This window comes from Schistocerca gregaria, chromosome 9 (assembly GCF_023897955.1).
Source record: "Schistocerca gregaria isolate iqSchGreg1 chromosome 9, iqSchGreg1.2, whole genome shotgun sequence".
Lineage (NCBI taxonomy): Eukaryota > Metazoa > Arthropoda > Insecta > Orthoptera > Acrididae > Schistocerca > Schistocerca gregaria.
Window position 1 is genome coordinate 22,652,501 of NC_064928.1, and position 11,940 is coordinate 22,664,440.

General features: G+C 51.9%; 1 non-coding gene across 1 annotated transcript; it reads left to right on the forward strand.

Moving 5' to 3' along the window:
• The first annotated feature begins 9,225 nt into the window (after positions 1 to 9,225).
• Trnaa-cgc (transfer RNA alanine (anticodon CGC)) lies at positions 9,226 to 9,299 on the forward strand. Its single transcript has one exon. It is a non-coding gene; the product is annotated as a tRNA-Ala (tRNA).
• Positions 9,300 to 11,940: the final 2,641 nt, after the last annotated feature.

Here is an 11,940-nt window from a genome sequence, read left to right on the forward strand (position 1 = left end):
CGGAGGAAGAGGTGCTGGCGGAGTTGAAGGCCCACCCGTACCTGGAGGTGCGAGCTGTTCGCCGCATTTTCAACTCTGCGGGCCCCACTCGCCTTATGCGAGTTTTCTCCGAACACGCTCCCTCCATCGACCATCTCCTTAAGGAGGGTGCCCTCCTCTTCCACCGCCGGTATAAGGTTGACCCCTCCCGCTCCCCACCACAATCCATTCGCTGCCAGAGGTGTCTGCGTTATAACGCACACCCAACATCAGAGTGCCGCGAGGCCCCAGTCTGCCCGCATTGTAAGCAAGCGCACTTCCTCCGGCAGTGCCCCAACCTTCAGTCTCCTCCCTCCTGCAATACCTGCAACCTCCAACACCCTACCTACTCCCAGAAATGCAAGGCTCGACCTCCTCCATCCGCTCCTGAACTCACTGTTCCTCTCCGCCCTTTGGATGACCCCACCCCTCCTGGCAATTCCCTCCGTCCTCCCCCCACCGCAGAGGACATCATCAGGTTCGTCACAATAGTGCTCCAGAACGTCCATCCCTTTCAGCGTCCCCACACCCTCCACCAGATTTCCCTCGCTGCCCGTTCCGTGTTCCACCTCAACACCTACGCCACCTATTCCCACAACCAGGCCCATTTCACCTTCTCCCGTCTCGACACCCTCGTTTAAATTCCCATTATGGCACGACAGCACCGTATCCTGTTCAATAACATCCGCTCCCTTCCCACCAACAAGCACCTCCTTATGCATACCCTTACGACCCACCGTGTGGATGCCTTCCTTCTGAACGAAACCTTTCTTCAGCCCCACCACACCGTCCACACCTCGCCCTACCTCCTTCACCGGTCTGACAATCCACTCCAGATAGCGCGTGGCGGAGTTGCCATTGGCCACCACCGCCAGATCCCTGTCCGGCTCCAACCCCTCCTTCCTGACCCCACAGAACACTTGATCCTTAGTCTCTTCTTCCCCGGCCTTACCCTTACCTGTGCCACCATCTATGTCCGCCCCGCTGCACCTATTCCTTTCGACTTCCTTTCCTACATCGACCGTACCTTCTCCTCCTACGTGATCGCCGCCGACCTTAACATCCATAGTCGTTCTGCCGCCCAGTTACGGCGGTGGCATCGGTTCCTTGCCACCCTCCAAGGCGACGTCCTTCCAATTCCCCAACACACCCGCCCTGAATCCAATACCACTCCCGATGTCGTCCTAGCCTCCCCCACCCTGCTTGGCCGCATAGCGGTGGACGTCCTTGATCCCATTGGCAGTGACCATCTCCCTGTCCTCCTCACTGTATCAGACGGTCGTCGCCCCCGTCCCGACCCGCGCCATGACCCTCCCCCGAAATATGTCCATGACTACTCCCGTGCCAACTGGAATGCCTACCGGGACTCCCTTGCTCTCCAGGTCGATAGCCACCCCCTCACCTACCACCAACCTGATGACGTTACCCGTGCTGCCTCCTTTCTCCAGCAGACCTTGTCTGAGGCCGTGGAGGCCCACGTCCCTACCATTGCCATCCATCCGCACCGCCCCACCTTACCCCCACAGGCCGTCCTTCTCCTGCGTGAATCCCGCCGGCTCTACCGTGCCTTCCTTCACACACGTGACCAGGACACACTACGACGCCACCGGCAACTACAGCGACACATCAGGAACTTACTCACGGCAAAGAAACGCCGGGACTGGCGACAGACATGCACCCGTCTTAATGCCACCTTACCTATCAACTCGTCCAAGTACTGGTCAGCCTTCCGCCGCCTTACCGGATCTAAACCCTCTCCCTACTACCCTCTCCTTCATGATGACCACCCCTTCCCTGATGCCCTTAGTAAGGCCAACCATTTCGCCTCCTACCTCTCCGATATCCTTACCATCCCTGACGATCCCCAGTTCGATTATTCCCTCTTTCCTGATGTCCGTGATCGAACTGATACCTCTGTCCCCCCGCTTGCTCCTGGCTTCCAGTACTTGGACAACATCACACACACAGAACTAAATACCCCAATCACCACTCAAGATATCATTGCTACACTTCGCCCTAAACGCAACACTGCTCCCGGTCACGATCGTGTTACTTACCGTCACCTCCGTGAAGCTCCTGCCTCCTTCCTCTCCACATTGGCCAGGCTCTACAATGTGGTCCTGTCCACCGGCTACTACCCCGACCTGTGGAAAACCTCCCGGATCCTGATGTTCCTCAAGCCCGACAAACCGCCTTCCGCTGTCTCCTCCTACCGTCCCATCAGCCTTACCTCGGTCTTCAGCAAGGTCCTGGAATCCATTCTTACCCGCCGCCTACACAAGCACCTTCACCAACACCGCCTCCTCCCCCCTACCCAATGTGGCTTTCGGCCGTCCTTCTCAGCCGATGACCTCCTCCTTCACCTCACTCACCTCCTCTCCGAACAACTCAATTCCCGTCGTTCCGCCATCTTCCTTTCCCTCGACCTCGAACGCGCATATGACCGTGTGTGGCATTCCGGTCTCCTTTTCAAGCTCCAAACCTTTGCTCTTCCTCTCAACTATGTCCGTCTGGTCGCTTCCTTCCTTTCCCACCGTCCTTCCTATGTCACCATCCACAACACTGACTCCTACACCTTCTACCCCTCCGCCGGTGTGCCCCAAGGTTCCGTCCTTTCCCCTCTTCTCTACCTCCTTTACACGGCAGACATGCCTCCACCTGCACCTCCCCTACACCTTCTCCAGTACGCCGATGACACTGCCTTCCTTGCCCTCGCTCCCACCCTGCAACGCTCCCAGCACCTTCTCCAATCCTATCTTGACCGGTTCACCACTTGGTGTAACCAGTGGCTGCTCAAGGTCAATCCTTCCAAGACCCAGGCGATCATTGTAGGCAAAACCACTCGTTCCTTCCGTCTCCTTGATTTCTATCTTACTATTTATGGCCGTCCCATCACCCTCACACCTACTCTCAAGTACCTTGGTGTCACCCTCGACCGTCGCCTCTCCTGGAACCCACATCTCCGGACGATCCAAGCCAAGGCACGCTCCCGCCTCCGCCTCCTTAAGCTCCTTTCTGGCCGTACATGGGGTCTGGACCCTTCCACCATCCTCTACACCTACAAGTCCCTCATCCGTCCTATCCTTTGCTATGCTCATCCCGCCTGGATCTCTGCCCCTCCTACCTTCTACAAGTCCATTCAGATCCTAGAACGCCATGCGCTCCGCCTCGCCTATCGCATCCGTCTCCCTTCCCCCACGCGGATCCTCTATGACCTGATTCCCTTCCCGCACCTCCTCCTTTTCCTCGAACGGTTACGGATCCTCTACACCTCCCGCAAGCTTGATCCTCCACACCCTCTTGTCTCTCCCATCCTCTCCCACCCCAACCCGCTGCCGCGCCTGCATTCCTATATCCCACCTGCTCTCCATCTTTACACCCTCCACACCCTCTCCCTCGGTGGCTTCCGTCAACTCCCCCTCCCTGATGATGCCCTCCTCTCCTCCATCTACCCCTCCTACCAACTTTGAGCCTTACCTTCCCTCTCCTCTCCTTTTCCTGTGGGCACCCTCTCTCCCTTCTCTCCCTCCCTCCCCTCCCCTTTCTCCTTGGGCTTCCACTCCCCCTACCCTCCCCCTTCTCCTCCATCCCTCTCCTCCACTGGCATCTTCCCCTCCCCCTCTCTCTCCTCTTCCCCACACCTTTTCCCCTTGGCAGGCCACGACTCTGCTGTCTTCCATCAGTTACTTTCATCGTCCTACGCCGAAGACCATCGCATGTGTTTGTGCCTCGACTCTCCTGCAGTGTGTTTGTGTTTCGTCGTTTGTGCTCCGCTGGTTCACGTGTGGCCATCTGCCATCTGCGTTTGTGCACCGTGTTTCTCCGCTTTTATCCATTGTGCTACGCACGTGACCGACTCCGTTTTAACTCTGTTTTGTCTACTGTTTGTACCCCGCCGTCTTGATTGTTTTTATATCTCACTCATCTCTGTTCTGTGTATACTCTGAGGCCGAAGAGCGGCATACTTGGTCCGCTGCCGGCCTACCTGTTTGTCACAGGTATTAAAATCACAATAAAGGAAAAAAAAAAAAAAAAAAAAAAAGCGTGAGCGTTGCGTGAGCGTCGTGGAAAGTCGGAAAAGTCGGCTGCGTGGGTGAGTGCCAAGTTTGGGGAGCGTTTCGTAGTATCCGCAGTGTAATGGAGACGCGGAAACTTGTTGTGGCCCAGTGTTTTGCAGTTGGACGACAACATTGGTACACAGTAGTAAAGAGCGAGGCATTGAGTTGGCATGAATAATGGAGTGCACAATGGGGCTCGAGATGTGTTTGTTACCTCAGGTGCGGTATGATTGTCGACAAGGAGTGAAAACGGAGGAATTTGTGACGGCTCTTTCAATTTAAGACGTTAAAAACAGACGGAATTTGCATTTGTAATACCAGAGCATCGAAACTACTTGGAACTTTTGTGTATATGAACGGGTCCGCACCTTTGCACTCTGCTCCCTTCACCGATATAAACCAACCAACCATCGTGTCCGTGCGCATCTGAGTCGCAAAGAATGGGGATAGCGCAGTTCGATCGTGCATGGGGCGTAGCTCAGTTGGTGGAGCGTTCGCTTCGCATGTGAAAGGTCTAGGGTTCAAACCCCGGCGCTTCCAATTTTTGTGGTCAGTGAATGGTAAGTGTTGGTCGCGGCGAACCTAAAGGCACGCAAGATGTTGCAAAGCTAGCGTCACAGACTGATATGATGTATACTGACGTAAGGAGAGCAAGATGTAAGTGTGGGGACCGGCTGTTATCGAGGTGTCATCGAGTGCAGATCTGTCTTAGGTATCGCGGCTTAACCTCATTGAAGTCTAGAGGGTGGACAACACGTTGGTCTTACTCAGAGCGGTGTCCGAATTCTATTTTCGACGTTATACGTGCCACTTTCATTGTGGCCAACTACGATTCGATACAGAATGCACGAAACCTGAAAGACACCCTAACCGATACATAGAGAGTAGTGTTTGTCTGCTGAATAATGGGAGTGCAAGGGTCTATGTCGTCTATATGGCTGTATGTAGCACCACTAGTCTTCGGGGGGGCGGGCGTAGCTCAGATGGCAGAGCGCTCGCTTAGTATGCGAGAGGTACTGGGAATTTTTAACACACCTACATGCGCACCTTGCCATGCAAGTGGAATAATTCACAGCCAGCAGATGTGTCTAGGAAGATACAAGCGAATGATTAGCATCCACAATTGACAAGCGTGCTGTTATTAGTGCGCAGGAAGCACCCTCCTCCCACGCCTACACTTAATTTAGAAACAGTACAAGTGTTCCCGTAAGATTCTCAAGCCTATGTCGGAAAGATCTGCCTTGCGCCGAGTTCACGTAAATCCCACTGCACATTCCTATTCTTTGCGTGCAGTCGGCTGCTACTGGTGTTGCTAGTTGTGACTGCTGATAACAGATGCCGTAGCAATCAATTCATGGAGTGAGTTGTATGTTTTGCGATAGTCTGTCTCTGACAAGCAAGCACAGGTGACATAGGTGCGAACACAGGAAGCTTGCAGACCCTCGCTGCCTGCAGACACCGAGCAGCCACACTAGGAGGGCGGCCTAAGCCGTAGGCGAAATGTGCTCATTCGCTTTGGCGCGACGTCGAACTATAAATAATGCTGTCACTAGCGTGAGCGTTGCGTGAGTGTCGTGGAAAGTCAGAAAAGTCGGCTGCGTGGGTGAGCGCCAAGTTTGGGGAGCGTTTCGTAGTATCCGCAGTGTAATGGAGACGCGGAAACTTGTTGTGGCCCAGTGTTTTGCAGTTGGACGACAACATTGGTACACAGTAGTAAAGAGCGAGGCATTGAGTTGGCATGAATAATGGACTGCACAATGGGGCTCGAGATGTGTTTGTTACCTCAGGTGCGGTATGATTGTCGACAAGGAGTGAAAACGGAGGAATTTGTGACGGCTCTTTCAATTTAAGACGTTAAAAACAGACGGAATTTGCATTTGTAATACCAGAGCATCGAAACTACTTGGAACTTTTGTGTATATGAACGGGTCCGCGCCTTTGTACTCTGCTCCCTTCACCGCTATAAACCAACCAACCATCGTGTCCGTGCGCATCTGAGTCGCAAAGAATGGGGATACCGCAGTTCGGTCGTGCATGGGGCGTAGATCATTTGGTAGAGCGTTCGCTTCGCATGTGAAAGGTCCAGGGTTCAAACCCCGGCGCTTCCAATTTTTGTGGTCAGTGAATGGTAAGTGTTGGTCGCGGCGAACCTAAAGGCACGCAAGATGTTGCAAAGCTAGCGTCACAGACTGATATGATGTATACTGACGTAAGGAGAGCAAGATGTAAGTGTGGGGACCGGCTGTTATCGAGGTGTCATCGAGTGCAGATCTGTCTTAGGTATCGCGGCTTAACCTCATTGAAGTCTAGAGGGTGGACAACACGTTGGTCTTACTCAGAGCGGTGTCCGAATTCTATTTTCGACGTTATACGTGCCACTTTCATTGTGGCCAACTACGATTCGATACAGAATGCACGAAACCTGAAAGACACCCTAACGGATACATAGAGAGTAGTGTTTGTCTGCTGAATAATGGGAGTGCAAGGGTCTATGTCGTCTATATGACTGTATGTAGCACCACTAGTCTTCGGGGGTGCGGGCGTAGCTCAGATGGCAGAGCGCTCGCTTAGTATGCGAGAGGTACTGGGAATTTTTAACACACCTACATGCGCACCTTGCCATGCAAGTGGAATAATTCACAGCCAGCAGATGTGTCTAGGAAGATACAAGCGAATGATTAGCATCCACAATTGACAAGCGTGCTGTTATTAGTGCGCAGGAAGCACCCTCCTCCCACGCCTACACTTAATTTAGAAACAGTACAAGTGTTCCCGTAAGATTCTCAAGCCTATATCGGAAAGATCTGCCTTGCGCCGAGTTCACGTAAATCCCACTGCACATTCCTATTCTTTGCGTGCAGTCGGCTGCTACTGGTGTTGCTAGTTGTGACTGCTGATAACAGATGCCGTAGCAATCAATTCATGGAGTGAGTTGTATGTTTTGCGATAGTCTGTCTCTGACAAGCAAGCACAGGTGACATAGGTGCGAACACAGGAAGCTTGCAGACCCTCGCTGCCTGCAGACACCGAGCAGCCACACTAGGAGGGCGGCCTAAGCCGTAGGCGAAATGTGCTCATTCGCTTTGGCGCGACGTCGAACTGTAAATAATGCTGTCACTAGCGTGAGCGTCGTGGAAAGTCGGAAAAGTCGGCTGCGTGGGTGAGTGCCAAGTTTGGGGAGCGTTTCGTAGTATCCGCAGTGTAATGGAGACGCGGAAACTTGTTGTGGCCCAGTGTTTTGCAGTTGGACGACAACATTGGTACACAGTAGTAAAGAGCGAGGCATTGAGTTGGCATGAATAATGGAGTGCACAATGGGGCTCGAGATGTGTTTGTTACCTCAGGTGCGGTATGATTGTCGACAAGGAGTGAAAACGGAGCAATTTGTGACGGCTCTTTCAATTTAAGACGTTAAAAACAGACGGAATTTGCATTTGTAATACCAGAGCATCGAAACTACTTGGAACTTTTGTGTGTATGAACGGGTCCGCGCCTTTGTACTCTACTCCCTTCACCGCTATAAACCAACCAACCATCGTGTCCGTTCGCATCTGAGTCGCAAAGAATGGGGATAGCGCAGTTCGGTCGTGCATGGGGCGTAGCTCAGTTGGTAGAGCGTTCGCTTCGCATGTGAAAGGTCTAGGGTTCAAGCCGCGGCGCCTCCAATTTTTGTGGTCAGTGAATGGTAAGTGTTGGTCGCGGCGAACCTAAAGGCACGCAAGATGTTGCAAAGCTAGCGTCACAGACTGATATGATGTATACTGACGTAAGGAGAGCAAGATGTAAGTGTGGGGACCGGCTGTTATCGAGGTGTCATCGAGTGCAGATCTGTCTTAGGTATCGCGGCTTAACCTCATTGAAGTCTAGAGGGTGGACAACACGTTGGTCTTACTCAGAGCGGTGTCCGAATTCCATTTTCGACGTTATACGTGCCACTTTCATTGTGGCCAACTACGATTCGATACAGAATGCACGAAACCTGAAAGACACCCTAACGGATACATAGAGAGTAGTGTTTGTCTGCTGAATAATGGGAGTGCAAGGGTCTATGTCGTCTATATGGCTGTATGTAGCACCACTAGTCTTCGGGGGGGCGGGCGTAGCTCAGATGGCAGAGCGCTCGCTTAGTATGCGAGAGGTACTGGGAATTTTTAACACACCTACATGCGCACCTTGCCATGCAAGTGGAATAATTCACAGCCAGCAGATGTGTCTAGGAAGATACAAGCGAATGATTAGCATCCACAATTGACAAGCGTGCTGTTATTAGTGCGCAGGAAGCACCCTCCTCCCACGCCTACACTTAATTTAGAAACAGTACAAGTGTTCCCGTAAGATTCTCAAGCCTATGTCGGAAAGATCTACCTTGCGCCGAGTTCACGTAAATCCCACTGCACATTCCTATTCTTTGCGTGCAGTCGGCTGCTACTGGTGTTGCTAGTTGTGACTGCTGATAACAGATGCCGTAGCAATCAATTCATGGAGTGAGTTGTATGTTTTGCGATAGTCTGTCTCTGACAAGCAAGCACAGGTGACACAGGTGCGAACACAGGAAGCTTGCAGACCCTCGCTGCCTGCAGACACCGAGCAGCCACACTAGGAGGGCGGCCTAAGCCGTAGGCGAAATGTGCTCATTCGCTTTGGCGCGACGTCGAACTATAAATAATGCTGTCACTAGCGTGAGCGTCGTGGAAAGTCGGAAAAGTCGGCTGCGTGGGTGAGCGCCAAGTTTGGGGAGCGTTTCGTAGTATCCGCAGTGTAATGGAGACGCGGAAACTTGTTGTGGCCCAGTGTTTTGCAGTTGGACGACAACATTGGTACACAGTAGTAAAGAGCGAGGCATTGAGTTGGCATGAATAATGGAGTGCACAATGGGGCTCGAGATGTGTTTGTTACCTCAGGTGCGGTATGATTGTCGACAAGGAGTGAAAACGGAGGAATTTGTGACGGCTCTTTCAATTTAAGACGTTAAAAACAGACGGAATTTGCATTTGTAATACCAGAGCATCGAAACTACTTGGAACTTTTGTGTATATGAACGGGTCCGCGCCTTTGTACTCTGCTCCCTTCACCGCTATAAACCAACCAACCATCGTGTCCGTGCGCATCTGAGTCGCAAAGAATGGGGATAGCGCAGTTTGGTCGTGCATGGGGCGTAGATCAGTTGGTAGAGCGTTCGCTTCGCATGTGAAAGGTCCAGGGTTCAAACCCCGGCGCTTCCAATTTTTGTGGTCAGTGAATGGTAAGTGTTGGTCGCGGCGAACCTAAAGCCACGCAAGATGTTGCAAAGCTAGCGTCACAGACTGATATGATGTATACTGACGTAAGGAGAGCAAGATGTAAGTGTGGGGACCGGCTGTTATCGAGGTGTCATCGAGTGCAGATCTGTCTTAGGTATCGCGGCTTAACCTCATTGAAGTCTAGAGGGTGGACAACACGTTGGTCTTACTCAGAGCGGTGTCCGAATTCTATTTTCGACGTTATACGTGCCACTTTGTTTGTGGCCAACTACGATTCGATACAGAATGCACGAAACCTGAAAGACACCCTAACGGATACATAGAGAGTAGTGTTTGTCTGCTGAATAATGGGAGTGCAAGGGTCTATGTCGTCTATATGACTGTATGTAGCACCACTAGTCTTCGGGGGGGCGGGCGTAGCTCAGATGGCAGAGCGCTCGCTTAGTATGCGAGAGGTACTGGGAATTTTTAACACACCTACATGCGCACCTTGCCATGCAAGTGGAATAATTCACAGCCAGCAGATGTGTCTAGGAAGATACAAGCGAATGATTAGCATCCACAATTGACAAGCGTGCTGTTATTAGTGCGCAGGAAGCACCCTCCTCCCACGCCTACACTTAATTTAGAAACAGTACAAGTGTTCCCGTAAGATTCTCAAGCCTATGTCGGAAAGATCTGCCTTGCGCCGAGTTCACGTAAACCCCACTGCACATTCCTATTCTTTGCGTGCAGTCGGCTGCTACTGGTGTTGCTAGTTGTGACTGCTGATAACAGATGCCGTAGCAATCAATTCATGGAGTGAGTTGTATGTTTTGCGATAGTCTGTCTCTGACAAGCAAGCACAGGTGACATAGGTGCGAACACAGGAAGCTTGCAGACCCTCGCTGCCTGCAGACACCGAGCAGCCACACTAGGAGGGCGGCCTAAGCCGTAGGCGAAATGTGCTCATTCCCTTTGGCGCGACGTCGAACTGTAAATAATGCTGTCACTAGCGTGAGCGTTGCGTGAGCGTCGTGGAAAGTCGGAAAAGTCGGCTGCGTGGGTGAGTGCCAAGTTTGGGGAGCGTTTCGTAGTATCCGCAGTGTAATGGAGACGCGGAAACTTGTTGTGGCCCAGTGTTTTGCAGTTGGACGACAACATTGGTACACAGTAGTAAAGAGCGAGGCATTGAGTTGGCATGAATAATGGAGTGCACAATGGGGCTCGAGATGTGTTTGTTACCTCAGGTGCGGTATGATTGTCGACAAGGAGTGAAAACGGAGGAATTTGTGACGGCTCTTTCAATTTAAGACGTTAAAAACAGACGGAATTTGCATTTGTAATACCAGAGCATCGAAACTACTTGGAACTTTTGTGTATATGAACGGGTCCGCACCTTTGCACTCTGCTCCCTTCACCGCTATAAACCAACCAACCATCGTGTCCGTGCGCATCTGAGTCGCAAAGAATGGGGATAGCGCAGTTCGATCGTGCATGGGGCGTAGCTCAGTTGGTGGAGCGTTCGCTTCGCATGTGAAAGGTCTAGGGTTCAAACCCCGGCGCTTCCAATTTTTGTGGTCAGTGAATGGTAAGTGTTGGTCGCGGCGAACCTAAAGGCACGCAAGATGTTGCAAAGCTAGCGTCACAGACTGATATGATGTATACTGACGTAAGGAGAGCAAGATGTAAGTGTGGGGACCGGCTGTTATCGAGGTGTCATCGAGTGCAGATCTGTCTTAGGTATCGCGGCTTAACCTCATTGAAGTCTAGAGGGTGGACAACACGTTGGTCTTACTCAGAGCGGTGTCCGAATTCTATTTTCGACGTTATACGTGCCACTTTCATTGTGGCCAACTACGATTCGATACAGAATGCACGAAACCTGAAAGACACCCTAACCGATACATAGAGAGTAGTGTTTGTCTGCTGAATAATGGGAGTGCAAGGGTCTATGTCGTCTATATGGCTGTATGTAGCACCACTAGTCTTCGGGGGGGCGGGCGTAGCTCAGATGGCAGAGCGCTCGCTTAGTATGCGAGAGGTACTGGGAATTTTTAACACACCTACATGCGCACCTTGCCATGCAAGTGGAATAATTCACAGCCAGCAGATGTGTCTAGGAAGATACAAGCGAATGATTAGCATCCACAATTGACAAGCGTGCTGTTATTAGTGCGCAGGAAGCACCCTCCTCCCACGCCTACACTTAATTTAGAAACAGTACAAGTGTTCCCGTAAGATTCTCAAGCCTATGTCGGAAAGATCTGCCTTGCGCCGAGTTCACGTAAATCCCACTGCACATTCCTATTCTTTGCGTGCAGTCGGCTGCTACTGGTGTTGCTAGTTGTGACTGCTGATAACAGATGCCGTAGCAATCAATTCATGGAGTGAGTTGTATGTTTTGCGATAGTCTGTCTCTGACAAGCAAGCACAGGTGACATAGGTGCGAACACAGGAAGCTTGCAGACCCTCGCTGCCTGCAGACACCGAGCAGCCACACTAGGAGGGCGGCCTAAGCCGTAGGCGAAATGTGCTCATTCGCTTTGGCGCGACGTCGAACTATAAATAATGCTGTCACTAGCGTGAGCGTTGCGTGAGTGTCGTGGAAAGTCAGAAAAGTCGGCTGCGTGGGTGAGCGCCAA